Raw genomic sequence first — 15,149 nt, 5'->3', positions numbered from 1 at the left:
TGCTATTATTAATTAGTGTTCAACATCAACTGCCGACCAATCCAACCTATGTTAAATATTTGCCTTATGAATACATTCAACAAGGATATCTAGTATGATACTTTTATCCAAACTACGTTCCCGAATTATCCCCGTGAAATGTACGGTACCGGTACGGTGTAGGAAATAAGGAAAAGTACGGACTGAATAAAAAAAAGTAGACAAAAATTTAAAAAAATCAAATATTTGTAAGATGTCAGTTTATTATAGAACGTAAATTTATTTTACTCTTATTTGATTTCAGCAAATATGAACATTTATTATTTTATTCAGTTGTTAATTTTGACCAATCGCATAAGCTGTGTAACATTCACCTCGAAGTAAGGAGGACATGAGTAATGAGGATAAGAAACTTATTTCCTTGTTCAAATGTGATTTACAGTTTGACTGACATGAAAATATCCAAGTTATTGCATACAGTTAAATACGGCTTTTGAACAGGTAATTATTGATAAAGTTGCCAGCAAGTGAAACATTCAAATTATGTTCTATATGCAAGAAACGTCAGGACAGAAGTTAGCGATGTTCGAAATTTTTGTCACCAGACACTTGAATGTTAGGTCGTTTGATGTTTTGGCATGTCTAGTTATTACATTTTCTGTTGATGCTTAACTCATTTTATGGTTTAACAGTAGAAAGCAAATACCACTTGTTAGTGTGCAACCCATTAAGAAACGGTGTTACACCTTAAAATATTTGTAAACAAATAAATCAAGTCAAATAATTTGTCATAGCCCAATTCTGTCTGCTAATTTTAAATGTCTACTACTACAAATTGATGCAACCACGGACTTTAATTGACAATAAAAGACAGACTTATTAAAGTCAGTTATTATGCCCCCATTTCGAAGAAAAGGGGGTATATTGCTTTGCACTTGTCGGTCCGTCGGTCTGTCGGTCCGTCGGTCCGTAGACCAAATGGTTTCCGAGTGATAACTAAAGAACCCTTAGGCCTAGGAACTTCAAACTTGGTATGGTGATTGGTCATGTCCAGTAGATGACCCCTATTGATTTTGGGGTCAAGGGGTCAAAGGTCAAGGTCACATTGACCTTGTAGGCAAAAACGGTTTCCGATCAATAACTAAAGAACCTTAAGGCCTAGGAACTTCAAACTTGGTATGGTGATTGTTCATGATCAGTAGATGACCCCTATTGATTTTGGGGTCAAGGGGTCAAAGGTCAAGGTCACATTGACCTTGTAAGGAAAAACAGTTTCCGATCAATAACTAAAGAACCTTAAGGCCTAGGAACTTCAAACTTGGTATGGTGATTGGTTATGATCAGTAGATGACCCCTATTGATTTTGGGGTCAAGGGGTCAAAGGTCAAGGTCACATTGACCTTGTAAGGAAAAATGGTTTCCGATCAATAACTAAAGAACTTTAAGGCCTAGGAACTTCAAACTTGGTATGGTGATTGGTTATGACCAGCAGATGACCCCTATTGATTTTGGGGTTAAGGGGTCAAAGGTCAAGGTCACATTGACCTCTTGGGTAAAAACGGTTTCCGATCAATAACAAAAGAACCCTTAGGCCTAGGGACTTCAAACTTGATATGATGATTGGTCATGATCAGTAGATGACCCCTATTGATTTTGGGTTCAAGGGGTCAAAGGTCAAGGTCACATTGACCTCATAGGTAAAAACGGTTTCCGATCAATAACTAAAGAACCCTTAGGCCTAGGAACTTCAAACTTGGTATGGTGATTGGTCATGACCAGCAGATGACCCCTATTGATATTGGGGTTAAGGGGTCAAAGGGCAAGGTCACATTGACCTTGTAGGTAAAAATGCTTTCCAATCAATAACTTAAGAACCCTTAGGTCTAGGAACTTCAAACTTGGTATGGTGATTGGTCATGACCAGCAGATGACCTTTTGATTTTGGGGTCAAGGGGTCAAAGGTCAAGGTCACATTGACCTTGTAGGTAAAAACGGTTTCCGATCAATTAACTAAAAACTTAGGCCTAGGAACTTCAAACTTTGTATGATGATTAGTCGTGACCAGCAGATGACCCCTATTGAGTTTTGGGTCAAGGGGTCAAAGGTCAAGGTCACATTGACCTTGTAAGTAAAAACGGTTTCTGATCAATAACTTAAGAACGCTTAGGCCTAGGAACTTCAAACTTGGCATGGTGATTTGTCATGACCAGCAGATTACCCTATCAAGGGGTCAAGGTCACATTGACATTGTAAGTAAAACGGTTTCTGATCAATAACTAAAGAACGCTTCGGCCTAGGAACTTCAAACTTGGCATGGTGATTGGTCATGAGCAGCTGATGCCCCTCATTGATTTTGGGGTCAAAGGTCAAGGTCACATTGACCTTGTATGTTAAAACGGTTTCCGATCAATAACTAAAGAACCCTTAGGCCTAGGAACTTCAAACTTGGTATGGTGATTGGTCATGACCAGCAGATGACCTATTGATTTTGGGGTCAAGTGGGCAAACGTCAAGGTCACATTGACCTTGAAGGTAAAAACGGTTTCTGATCAATTAACTAAAAACGCTTAGGCCTAGGAACTTCAAACTTTGTATGATGATTGGTCGTGACCAGTAGATGACCCCTATTGAGTTTTGGGTCAAGGGGTCAAAGGTTAAGGTCATGACCAGTAGATACTTGATAATCCTTTTTAATTGTTTGATCACTGGGTCAGAAGTCATGCATAATAACCTTATCACATGACTAATTGGCTGCTGATAGGGGGCATACATGTTTTACAAACATATCTTGTTGCAACTTGGATGTCAGTTAATAACAGTTTTATTCAAAGTAAATTTCTGAGAGACAGTTAAGATTTAGATATAGATCTATTATAGATTTTAACATTTGACACAAGAACTGAATGTTTTTATTGTTATGCACTAGCCAATTGTAACCACATTTCCCTAACCCATGGGAATGTAGGGGAATTTTACCTTGGATTCTCAAACCTAGAGCTGTCATTGATCCATAGCAACACATATCGACAATACATCAATATTGGATGACAAATATCAGCGATACACCTATATATTATATATCAATATATACTCCTAATTTCTTGTATATAATTCACTTTCATACATGTTTAAATAATTTTAGTAAAATAATGTTCAGTTCATACAAATATGCTGTGAACTTTTGTCCTGTTTATCAATTTCCTTTGCAAGATTTTTTCTTAACAATTTTGCTCATCACTGCTATGAAATGTGTCCATTATGAAACAACAACTTAGTGTAAGACATGGCCACCAGCTTTTGTATATGTTTGGGGTGAATTTTCATAAAATAATCAAAATTAATTAAATTATTGATTTTTCCAAATGTGTATCTATTTTTGACCTACAGAAAAATATCAACAATGTTGATATTGTTTTTATAGATGACAGATCTACTCAAATCCCAGGTAAAGCCTGGCCTGTATAGACGGTCTGTAACGACAGACACAGATATGTAATCCCTGCACTGTGAGTAGTAAGGCTTACTTCTAATTTGGGCAATGGTGCCAAAACAAAACCACTGCATTGACCTTGCAGTGCAGAATTGAATGATGGAAGATCAAATACTCTGCTCCGCCCACTCCCCTCCCGATAGGTGGTTCAAGGATTAGCTTTGAATTGACTCAATAAATAATTGAGGCAAAATAAATTTGGGCCCAATTTTGTTTTACTCACTTAAGTTTAAGGTTAGGTCTATTACAGAAGTATAAATAGTAACTGAATTGCTACCTTTTGAGAATGTAGAAATTTGTACTAAGAAGTATAAAAAAAATTCAAGTCTTGGGGGTTTTAGCTCTTGTGTAATCACTGTAATATATTTATTTGTTGATTAAGTTGCTTTTATTGATACTTCAGTTCAGACAGAATGATTTTATACTGGTTCAAAATAGTTTGCAAGTTATACTTTACAGTATGTCTTAAATGTTCTAAAGTATAATATTAACAGAATATATTTCCCTCATCTAAGCTTGGTTCAGGTCTTGGCCTGAGAGTCATGACATGTAAGCATTGAAATATTTGTTAGCAATACATGTGAACTTTTTTTGATGATCAAGTGGGAGATTTTTTTCAAAAAGAGGGAGATTTTAGAATTTGCATTAAACAAAGAAGGAAGTTCTGACATTAAAAATAGGTAGATTTTTTTAATTTGTGAAAATACCCCTTATTTCAAGCAAAATCTTTGAAAATATGGCTACAGAAATAGGGAGTCTCCCGCTAAAAGTGGGAGAGTTCACATGTATGGAACTTATTAGCTTACAATTGCTTTTTGCTTTCGACTTTCAGTTAGTTGGCTTTTGTATCAGCATCTTTCTTTGCAATGTTTTGGCATCCAGTAGAAATTCAAAAATAGGTGTGAATTTACACCCTGACTTTAAAAAATTGGGGCAATTATTTTGTTCAGTCTGAAAGGGAGATAAGTCCATTTAGGATATTCAGCTTGCAGGGCTTTTTTGCACAGATAGGAAAAAGAGCCCTATCCTTAAATTTCGGGAAATGTAAAATGGTATTTTTGCAGCAAAAGGGGAAGAAAAATCTTGATGTTAATGAATTTTAAGGGAAAACTGCATGATTATAAAAAAATTCATAGAGGGTAAGATGCTTATTAGCTGCCTCTTCTATAGAAAGAAAAAATGCCTTGGCTTTGCAAGGGTTAATGAAGAGCAATAATTCTCCGATTATTAATAAAATCTAAAATTAAATGATTTGCCGATATTCCCAGAGGAGGTGAAAAGGCGTGCTGTAATTTTGAACTTAACCACATGAAAAATGATAACGTAAGGAAGTATCAAAATCAGTTAATTGATACTAAATCGGGCCAACATAATGTAAAGTACATTAAAACTCAATGTTCACTTTGTGTACATATATAATATTGATTTATTAGATCAGAAACTTCTCCAGTATTAACAAGTTTTAACAAAAACATTTCTTCTACTTGTTTTTTTAATGTTCACTGTAGGTGTGTATTTAAAACCTACACAGAACTTTAATTTATAGATTTTGTTTATTTAAGAATGTCAATACATTATAGATTTAAAAATATTGAATGTGGCATGGATATTTGAATTGTTGATAATTAAAGAGGCTAAGAACTGTATTAGCTGTAATGGATCACAAAAGCAAACTATATGGTTGGACACTTTAATGAAAATTGGTATAATTTTTAACCCGTCTGATAGGGTTTAAAGAAGTTGCAGGTCATGAACTTAGGTAACACAAGTGTTTGGCAAAAAGGTTTTAATAAATTAAAGAAGTTGGTGATTACTAAACAAATGTAACGTTAATTTTATACATAGTCATTACGTAACACAGTGGAGAAATGACTAAATGACTAAAAATGATGACTGCTTTTGTCTTGGATTGAAAGATGGAGAAGTTCATTTAAGATGTTTAACATAAATGTTAAGATGTATGGCAAACTACTGTGCTATAAGGAAGTTAAAAGATTTTGAAGAGCATTCCTAGTTAACAAAAACAACTATCTTAACAATTTTTTGAGTTGGTTGAGAAGTTGAAACCTTAGACTGGAACAGTTGCTTATTTGTAAAGAGGTATGCCTCTCAATCAAGGATTCATGCAGGTTTGTTTGTCTCTTTGCAGGGAAGCCTCTTGATTTTGCCATAAAACCATCACTAAAAATGCTGATTTGGAAAGTATAAACAATGCCATAATTTAGGATTTTTTTGTTTGGGGAAATTGATCAGCATGATTTTTGGGAAATTGGCATGATTTTAAAAAAAGTTTCATATGGGAAAAGGCCTTTTAAGGACTCTGTTTTATAATGTAAAAAAGCCATGTCATGGGTTCGAGTCTTACTGCACTAGGGCCGTGACCATGCTTCTTCAAATGGTCTGGTTAGTTTCAGGTAGTGGAGTTGAGAGTTAATAAAGATAAATGAATTTCATGATCAAGCTTATATATAAATATGCTCTCTTATGACATAATATTTCAATATTTCCAGTGCAACCCAGTACTGTATGGTACAGATTGATCTTTAAAAGTTTTAAACTCATTGTAAAAGTGTATTCAGTGTTGATAAATCTTGCATGGGACATTAATGATATGGGCCCATATCAATTCATTTATATACATACCTTTTGTATATTCTAACTTGTATTTAAAATGTAAAACACCTACACCTAAATATTGTGTGATGAATGAAAAGTAATGAAATGCTATAAAAATGATTAAGCATAACCAGAGGTGTTTACCAACCAGTTTGCTTTTTCCACATTACTCCAGAGACATAGGTATTTTTTTTTAACTATTTGAATATGCTTTAATATCAAGAATGTCAGTCATGCTGATTTTTGAGGTATTAAAACCCATACTGTGCTTAATATCTTCAATGTATTAAATTTGTCAGTCTTTCAATTTGGACAAAACCATTCATCATTTTTTTGGGGAAAATTTCAAAATATGTACAGATGGGCAGTCTATAATTATACCAGCTGATCGTGGTCTGAACTGGTCGCCTGGATAGACAGCAAGCAGGCTAAAGATTTCTTAATAGGAAAAACACAGGAATTTAAGGGTTTAATTTTGTATAAATGTAGACAATGTCGGACGTTTTAAAATAATTTAAACTTGCAAGTGTTTTTACTTGGAAACAAAATTTGTACGGAGGGGAAGTTTTTAGATAGATCATGAGAATAATTTGCATCTATTACTACCTATATGCTAAGTCATTAACCTTGGGGGATTTAACTTTACATACTCGTGACTAAAAAGTGAAAATGTTTAAATTCTTTTACCGGTAAGAGCAGATCAGGAAGACTTCTTTACTTAAGTAGATAACAACTTAAAGTCAACAATGACGTTCTAGTATAAATCATAAATCCTGCTGAGTTTGTGTGTCATTGATAGTAAAAATAAAAAAAATTGTATCAATACAACGAAAGACAAATTGATTAGGGATGGGTATTGCAAAGAATAATTAATCATATTGCGATATATTTTGTGATATTTATGGACATATTGCGATATATTGTGAACTATCTAAAATGCTTGAAAATTATGGGTAAGACCTACAGAACCTTGGCTTAAAGAGTGTATCGTTAATATTATGTCCCAATAAATTGTATGTGAAAGACCCTTTAGAAGAAGATTTTTACATTTCAACAGATGTGTTAATAAATGCATTGTAAATGAATGATTTTAAACAATTTAAATGCAATTTGGTTGCGCAATAGAATTTTATTTTATTACTTCATTATATTGTGATATCTGAAAACATACTGCAATATAACATTGCCAGATAAAATATTGTGATTTCAAATATATTGCGATATATTATACAACCCTATCATGGATGGTAAATTTTGTATTGATACCTGAAAAGACTAGTATTGTCGATACATCGGATATATCATTAAATACATGTAGTAAGAACGGTGAAAATGATTTGAATATGTTTCATAAACTGTGAGGATGGTCACCTTTGGTGCTATGCATGCTTGCAAGTACATCAAACAAAAAGAAGGTATAATTTCCACTTTTACCGTATTTATTTATCACTGTCAATTGATGAAAATTGAATTTAGGGTTCCAGGTAGCCATGGAAACGAAAAGAAGTGACTTCTCTACAAAATGGTGAAATATTTTAACAAGGCAGGAAGAAATAGTTTTTAGATAGTATTGATAATTATTGCATTGATATCTTTAATTTTGTATCAATATTGTATCGAATGGTGACTGCTGATGATATTTTTTGAAAATTCAATTTAAAGTAAATGGGAATTTGGTATGAAAATACAAAAATTGATATATACCAACAGCATATAACAGTAGCCAAGCTGGAAAACGCAGATGTGCAGGCTGGCCTGGCACTATACTGGTGGTTATTGCTTGAATCTTGTTTGGTTTTCAGCAGGTTAAACTGTCAAGTGTATACAATAGTTGTAGACTTGTTTACACTGAACTTCTTGTGTGACATATAGCTTTATAAGGCCAGGAAGTAGCTTATAAAGATATGTGTGTATGTGTATTGGAGGGAAGAAAAAATTGTTTCAGATATATACTACTATTCAAGGGTATATATGCTACTAATAACTATTCAAGGCAAAGAGCTTCTGGTTGTGTTGTGTTGTTTTTTTATGTGTACAGTGTTTATATTAAAAGCGTGCCATTATGAGAATGGTAAATGTCTTGTTTACATGGTTAAGTAAGTAATGGATTATATATACGGTTAAGTAAGTAATGGATAATATATACGGTTGATATTGTCTCAAAAATGAGCTATAGACAATGGATCTAGTGGGAGATATATGTGACGGTTTACCAGTTTTTGATGCATGTAGCTGTGGTGAAGAATGACATGGGTCAAATACATTGGTTAGATAGGACCTACAGATACCATATCTAAGTGATAAAAGCTAAATGTACATGTCAGTTTGTATTTACAGATAGGCCATATCTGGACAGGTCATCTTTGTGTTCATTATATACACTATCATGCTGCATACCGGCTTGTTTGTTTAATAAATTAATTGCCCTATTGATAGGCCAAATATTCGTTTATCTAAAGGTAGTGGAGAATACGGTTTATTTTATTTGCAATATTTATTTTCTGTAATTGGTTAGAATGTTTAGTATTTACTTTCTCACTGCAACAAGCTAGTGGTTTATTATTATTGTTATTTTATTTTTAAATTCTCACTCTGAGGAGAAAAATTGGTAAAGATGAATTGAATTGCAAGTGGGTTTAATGTTAATGTTGAATTAATGATTATTTAAGAATCATGGGGACGAAAGTAGAATGTGAGTTATTAAGGTAATATATGTTCATATGTTAAAGATACTTAAGGTACGAGTTTAACAAATACTAAAGGTACGAGTTCAACATAAAGAAGGAGAACGAGATTGAAATCATGGTTTTAACTGCTTTTAAAAATAGTTTAATTTAAGATGACACTATGTCTATATGTTTCAAAGTTTAGCTGACAAGCACAGGTGAGCAGTTACCTGTCCGTTGATTACATGTAACAAGTTTTAATCCAAGTACAAGTCTCTTTAATTTGTTTTAATTACTGCATATTTCGAGAGAAATCTTTACAATTAGGTTGAAATATTTTGTTCCCAGTAAACTTTATGGATTTTAAAAGCCGTATATAAAATAAATATATTTCTATGAATGAGATAATTTACCCCTTGAACATCGCTGAATGATCAACACTTATGAAAAGAGATATCTTCGAAGGAGGGCAGGATATTTCTAATAAGTTGACAATATGGATTTATCAGGATTTTATCGCTAATGTATTTAATTCATGGTATACTGATATGAAATTATAGAGATGGTGAAAGTTGTGCCAATACTGTAAAAATAAGTAAATAAAGATGATGAGCTCCGTGAGATTCTCTTCTGCTGTTAAAGATATCTGATGAAAACCAGTCTGGTATGTTGTTTCTCTCATTTAAACCAGGTACCATTCCATTCAGGATTTTTTTATTAAAGCCGCATGCCTCCGGAGGAGCCAAAATATTTCAAGAAAAACTTGAGAAAAATGGACAAAGATTTTTAGAAAAGTCGAAAGATTCAAGATTCAAGAAATAATTTACATGTTATGTGCTATCAATAGTTAAATTACTTAAATGATTACAAAGAAATGTGTGAAAATTAGATAAATCATTTGATTTCAAGACTTCTTTGTACCCTTTGTTACTAAAATTTACCCACTAAACAGTTACCTGCTGGAACCGAAAGTGATCAGCCTTTTCCAGGCAAGCCTGCTTGTTAAGATATTTAATTTTTTGTACTTTGATGAAAAAATTCTTTAAAGGTCCAATATGCTCCAGAAATGCTTTTATTTTAATTCTTAAACTATTGTTGTTTATGGTGTCCTATAATAGTTTCGAAAACATTACTAACACGGTCATTTATATTAACTTTTAGCTGTATAAAGTACAATTTAATACAGTGATTTTGTGTTGAAGTCAAATTACTACTAAGTACTTTATTTACATTTCCTTACCTGTATGACAAATAATTGCACTTTAATTGCTACTTTCTTTAGGTGATAAGTATCTAACATGCTGTAAAATGATCATTCAAACGTTATAAATCTCATATTTGCCGGGTTTTAAAGAAGGAAAACTTTATTTGTTTCTGGGAAATAACATGCCTTTAATTTTCAACCCTTCTGTTCTAAATTCCAAGCAGGGCAAATCCAGAAAAAAATTCAGAAGGTTAGGGCTTTAGATTTTTTTATGGCCTGGTTCCATAATTTTTGTGAGCTAATGATTTACCTGGTTCCTGGCATTGAATAAGTTTAATGTTATTTCATTGCATAGTTTTGTATAGATTTGTTGAATAATTTGTAGCATATTTATTTCTCCTATATCTGTGTATTGATGCAATGGTTTTGCACCAAAACCTAATTTTATTTTCTGATGGTTGTTGATAATTGATTAAATTAACAGCTTGAGGCCTTACATTTAAGTATAAGTGATTAAGATAAGGTCATAATGTTGTTTTAGTGATTAGTATAATATAAATATATATATTTACTTATTTCATGTCCAATTTTTTGCTCATGATGATCTTAAATTTGATACCTAGGCTTTACTTATTTTCTATTTTTGTTTCTTATTATATTTCGGTAGTTTTCTCAGGAAGTGATAATGTAAAATGAAAGTTACTGTCAATTTTCAATTTTGTCGTTTTGGGCGTTTTTTAGGGATTCCCTTTTTCTCTATTTTATATTTGCCAGTTTTATAATCTGTAAAAAATCTTTAATATAAGTATTAATGTGGTCCTGCTTTAAAAAAAAAATGTTTTCTGTTCTTTTTTGTTCAAGGTATAATAAAGATTAGCTGTTGTTTTCCTTTTTTTTTTGAAGAAAAAATTGAGAGAAAATGTGTTAACTTTTAAAGTATAGTTCTTGAATGTTCATGTTTACTTGATTAATAAGTGAAAGTTTTTTAGTCAAAATCGATTCCATATAGGTAAAATTTTGTGGTTTTCCAGTTTAACTATATGGGGGAGGATCTAAGGTGCCCATTTGTGTATTAATCCGGTAATCAGTCACCACAGGGCACCCCGAAGTAGGACCAATGTCTTACATTCCAGGTCTATATAAGTAATATTAAATTTTGATTAATTTAATGTAGTGTGTAATTGACTGATTGAAACAGTAATGAATGAATGTCAAATGTTAGCGTTGGATAGATTAAGATTTAAGACTGATTATTATTTAGGAAAGAATTAGATTAGAACCACCCTGACTTATCCTATGTCAATATTTGCTTGGATAAACAGGTTCCTAATATTTGTGACATTGGGAGAATATCAGAAAAACAACAACAATTATATTAAAGACATGTCAATTTGTTAATTTTGTAAAAAGTAGTGATGGTTTGGTAATTTGACTTTCTAAGAAATTCCTTGTTTCTGAGCAAAATCTGTAATTTGTTACTTATCCAAATTCAATGATTTTATTCTTCTGTAAAAGTCTTGAATTTAAGGATATTATTCTATTATTGATATTCACTTTGAAGGATTTCACTCCTTTATGTGACTGTCAAGATCATATAAATTCAAGGATTTCATTCTTTAGTGAGTTTATAAATGAAAGGATTTTGTTGTATTGTGAGGATTTAAATTTGAGGAGATCATAAATTATTTTAGTGAGGAATTAGTCAAGGATTTCATTCTTTAGTGAGTATGTAAAATCAAGCATTTTAAATCAAGGATTTTATCCTTTAGTGAGTATATAAGTCAAGGATTTCATCCTTTAGTGAGTATATAAGTGGAGAATTTCATCTTTTAGTGAGTATGAAAGTCAAGGATATTATCTTTTAGTTAGTATGTGAAGACAAGGATTTCATCCTTTAGTGAGTATGTAAAGTCAAGGATTTCATCCTTTAGTGAGTATGTAAAGTCAAGGATATCATCCTTTAGTGAGTATACAAAGTCAAGGATTTCATTCTTTAGTGAGTATGTAAAATCAAGGAATTTCAGTCAAGGATTTCATCCTTAAGTGAGTATGTCAATTCTAGAGTGCCATTCTTTTGATTGTTTAAACAAAGTCATTCTTTAGTTAGCACTAAAGTCAATGTTATTAGCTCGACTATTCGTTAAGAATAAGTAGAGCTATTGCAGTCACCCGAGCGTCGGCGTCGGCATCGGCGTAACCACTTATGTTAAAGTTTTTGTAATAGTTCAAATATTTTCAAAGTCCATTGACATATGGCTTTGAAACTTTGCACACTTGTTCACCATCATGACCCCAACATGTAGACAGGAGAAGGTAACTCTATCAAGCATTTTGACAAAATTATGCCCCTTTTTCGACTTAGAATTTACGTTAAAGTTTTTGTAATAGTTCAAATATTTTCCAAGTCCATTGACATATGGCTTTGAAACTTTGCACACTTGTTCACCATCATGACCCCAACCTGTAGACAGGAGGAGGTAACTGTATCAAGCATTTTGACAGAATTATGCCCCTTTTTCGAGTTAGAATTAACGTTAAAGTTTTTGTAATAGTTCAAATATTTTCAAAGTCGATTGACATATGGCTTTGAAACTTTGCACACTTGTTCACCATCATGACCCCAACCTGTAGACAGGAGGAGGTAACTCTATCAAGCATTTTGACAGAATTATGCCCCTTTTTCGACTTAGAATTTACGTTAAAGTTTTTGAAATAGTTCAAATATTTTCAAAGTCCATAGACATATGGCTTTGAAACTTTGCAAACTTGTTCACCATCATGACCCCAACCTGTAGACAGGAGAAGGTAACTCTATCAAGCATTTTGACAGAATTATGCCCCTTTTTAGCTCGACTATTCGATAAGAATAAGTAGAGCTATTGCAGTCACCCGAGCGTCGGCGTCGGCGTAACCACTTATGTTAAAGTTTTTGTAATAGTTCAAATATTTTCAAAGTCCATAGACATATTGCTTTGAAACTTTGCACACTTGTTCACCATCATGACCCCAACCTGTAGACAGGAGGAGGTAACTCTATCAAGCATTTTGACAGAATTATGCCCCTTTTTCGACTTAGAATTTACGTTAAAGTTTTTGTAATAGTTCAAATATTTTCAAAGTCCATTGACATATGGCTTTGAAACTTTGCACACTTGTTCACCATCATGACCCCAACCTGTAGACAAGAGGAGGTAACTGTATCAAGCATTTTGACAGAATTATGCCCCTTTTTTGACTTAGAATTTACGTTAAAGTTTTTGTAATAGTTCAAATATTTTCAAAGTCCATTGACATATGGCTTTGAAACTTTGCACACTTGTTCACCATCATGACCCCAACCTGTAAACAGGAGGAGGTAACTGTATCAGGAATTTTTAACTATCAAGCACTAAGAATAGTCTAGCGTTGCTGTCCTACCGACAGCTCTTGTTCGACTTAGAATTTACGTTAAAGTTTTTGTAATAGTTCAAATATTTTCAAAGTCCATAGACATATGGCTTTGAAACTTTGCACACTTGTTCACCATCATGACCCCAACCTGTAAACAGGAGGAGGTAACTGTATCAAGCATTTTTTTTACTATCAAGCACTAAGAATAGTCGAGCGTTGCTGTCCTACCGACAGCTCTTGTTTTCTTTTGTGCTTGGTTAGAATGATTCAATCGGTTGCAAATCTTGGAACTTGAATATGAATGAATTGTTGAACTCATTATTTTGCGAACTCAAGTTGCAATAAAGGGAACTCAAGTTGCAATAAAGGCAATAACACAGAATTTCATGTGAAGTAAACCACAATCTTACCTCAGTTATTCCAGATAAGGGGTTTGGGTCTTAAAGGTTTGGTTAATGGAATATGAAGTATCTGAATGATTTGATTGATGTAATATTTTAGGGATTGGAATTCTGATTAACTCGAAAGACCACAATTGGCAATTTGCTAATAGCAGACCATAATTATTGTAGACCATTTCTTTTAATGATTATAGATCGATTTTTTAATTAAAAAAAAATATACTATTCCTGTGATTTTTTTAAATTTAACAATTTTTCTTTCAAGTTCAGTGAACATGAATATATTTGGTATATCTGATGTTTAGTATTTACAATAGCATACAGGCCAAATCCATTCATCATTATTTGCATAGTTTTAAGGGGTTAATTCTGACATCAGAGAAATGTGGTCAAATACCAGTAAATAGTAATGTTAGTATTTTGTATTATCTTACAGAAATTAGCTAGTGGGGTATTTTCTATTTCCAGTTACCTAGCAAATTAGCGGATAAAAGAGATAACACTGATTTCACTTTTCTATTTATAGAGATTTTTATTGCCCGGGTATATAATAATTTACATTAAATGTGGCTTGTTGGGTATTTGAGGTTGGTACAATAAACAAAAGTTTAATTATCTTGATGAATCATCTGGAGTCAGATGAATAGGGGGGAATGGTCATGTTATGTTAATAGGGACCCTAAACTGGAAGACAGCATGGCCGTATCAACAGTTTTCAGGTATTTCTTTCTTTTCCACAAAGATTTTAGCCTGACTGAATGAAATGATTAGTATGGTTTCCCCGATAGGATCCAAGTGCCGTAGGTATTTCTTAATCATGTTAACGTAAAGAGATTTAAGCTAATCATCTTAAGTAATATAAAGAAATGTTAGACATTTTAATATTGTTATTATTAACCCTTACCCATGCTTGATATCTTAAATGGGCTTGTCCATCTTTTAACCGGGACAAAACCATTCATCATTTACAGGGAAAATTTTCAAATATGTACTGACTGAATAGTGAACAGTGACGGGTGATGTTGGTTTGCATTATTTATGAAAAATCTTAACATATATTTAGAATTCAGCAAATCCTTTGTTAAAATAGTCATATTTTTTGTTGTGTAAGTTTTATTACCTTTGTGGAACAAAAGATATAAAAGTAAGAAAAAAGTAATATTGCGATTATATGCTTCTGTCTTTTTACTTCTTTTTACTTTAAAAAAACATTTAGTTTACTGAAATTTGAAAAAAGGTTTTTTTGTTTGTTTTTTTTTAGATAAAAATGTAAAATGTTTGTAAACTTTGTCATTTTACTGATAAATTTCTTTTTTGCCTATGATGATATTGAATATTTGTTTTGTTATGAAATGTTAGGTATTTTCTATAAAACTCTGCTTTTGCTGTGCAAAATGTAAGCT

The 15,149-nt window shown here is 32.6% G+C and overlaps 1 protein-coding gene across 1 annotated transcript in view; it reads left to right on the top strand.

Annotated features, from left to right (window-relative positions):
• Positions 1-327: 327 nt before the first annotated feature.
• Positions 328-15,149, top strand: part of LOC132747972 (unconventional myosin-IXAa-like) — a 118,499-nt gene continuing 103,677 nt past the window's right edge. Inside the window, exon 1 of the mRNA XM_060737508.1 lies at positions 328-480. The gene's annotated coding sequence lies outside the window, so the exon portion shown is untranslated. The remainder of the gene's footprint in view (positions 481-15,149) is intronic.

This window comes from Ruditapes philippinarum, unplaced genomic scaffold (genome assembly GCF_026571515.1).
Source record: "Ruditapes philippinarum isolate M1 unplaced genomic scaffold, ASM2657151v2 ctg449_1_1_1_1, whole genome shotgun sequence".
Taxonomy (NCBI): Eukaryota; Metazoa; Mollusca; class Bivalvia; order Venerida; family Veneridae; genus Ruditapes; species Ruditapes philippinarum.
The sequence above is the reverse complement of the archived record's forward strand: the minus strand, read 5'-3'. Positions and strand labels throughout refer to the sequence as shown.